Source organism: Eutrema salsugineum, unplaced genomic scaffold (assembly GCF_000478725.1).
Source record: "Eutrema salsugineum unplaced genomic scaffold, Eutsalg1_0 scaffold_319, whole genome shotgun sequence".
Classification (NCBI taxonomy): Eukaryota; Viridiplantae; Streptophyta; class Magnoliopsida; order Brassicales; family Brassicaceae; genus Eutrema; species Eutrema salsugineum.
The window spans coordinates 110-1,462 of record NW_006256743.1 but is presented as its reverse complement, the minus strand read 5'-3'; the positions used below and the strand labels follow the sequence as shown (position 1 = coordinate 1,462).

Genomic DNA, 1,353 nt, shown 5'->3' with positions numbered 1-1,353 from the left:
ATAAGGAGACAAAGGGAACCTAGGTCTAGAGTCTCTCCTTAAAATACAATAAAAAGTAGTTAGACACAAGGAGAACAAGTGAGAAATAAGAGAGAAGCTGTCTGTAGAGGCGCTGCTGATCCCGAGTGAAAGTGATGGCTCATAACGGTCATATTGGCCAGAGTCACGAGTCAAAATAGATGCGGGGACCACTGTACGATCACACGCGCATATCCCATACTTAAGCCGAGTCTTCACAGCATCTTTACAGCATCTTCTTTGGGCTTTATTCTTCAAGAAATGCCTTGATAAACCTTGGCCTTTCTTGATCAATACAAGCTCCAGCTCATCAGCAGAGGCATCAGGCCAATGTACAGTAAAAGACAACAGGTGCACCAACATCAGCCCTTTCAACACCAGCAAAGGAGATATGAGCAGCCACAGGTCTATGTTGGAGAAAATGACAGGGCCAATGCTCATCAGTATGGAGCTGGAATTCAAGCACCACCTGTGCAAAACAACAACTTTGAAGTGAAGGCATCCTTGTTGAATATGGTTCAGAACTCAAAGTTCCATGGATTGGCAATGGAATATCCCTTGGAACACTTGGATCAATTTGATAAAGTGTGTGACCTGATAAAGATAGATGGAGTTTCTGAGGACAGTTTCAAGCTCAGATTATTCCCCTTCAGTCTTGGTGACAAAGCTCACCAATGGGAGAAGAATCTTCCAAGAGGCTCCATTCAAACCTGGGAGCAATGCAAGCAGGCATTTCTATCTAAGTTCTTCTCCACCTCCAGAACAGCAAAGCTAAGAAACCAAATCTCTAGCTTTACTCAGCACAGCAATGAGAGTTTTGGTCAAGCATATGAGAGATTCAGGAGCTACACCAACCAATGCCCACACCATGGGTTTAGTGAGGCTTCTCTTCTCAGCGCACTTTATAGAGGAGCTCTTCCCAAGATTAGAAACCAGCTGGATACTGCCACTAATGGAAACTTTCTGGGCAAGGAGATTCATGCTGCTTTAGAGCTAGTTGAGAACTTAGCAATGAGCAATGACACTTATGGTGAAGACTATGACAGATCAAATAGATCAGAAGGTTCAAGCTCTGAACAGAGGCTCACTAGAGAAGTTAAGGAGTTGAGGAGTGAACTGGACAAGTTGAAATTGACCACTCAAAAGCCACTGTACTTTGTAGGAGAGTATGAGGAACCTTCTCAAATCTTTGAGAACATCAGTGAAGAAGGTCTTACTCAGGAGGAGCTTAACAAAATTGGGAATCAGAGGTTCCAAAGATATCAGTATGGCAATGCCAATCAGAACCTCTCTTACAGGAATCCCAATGTAGCAAACCCACAAGACCAGGTCTAT

At 43.6% G+C, this 1,353-nt stretch overlaps 1 non-coding gene across 1 annotated transcript; it reads right to left on the bottom strand.

The window, feature by feature from the left end:
* Positions 1–786: 786 nt before the first annotated feature.
* Positions 787–893, bottom strand: LOC112085046. The gene has a single exon (XR_002898667.1). It is a non-coding gene; the product is annotated as a small nucleolar RNA R71 (small nucleolar RNA).
* Between the last annotated feature and the right edge of the window lie 460 nt (positions 894–1,353).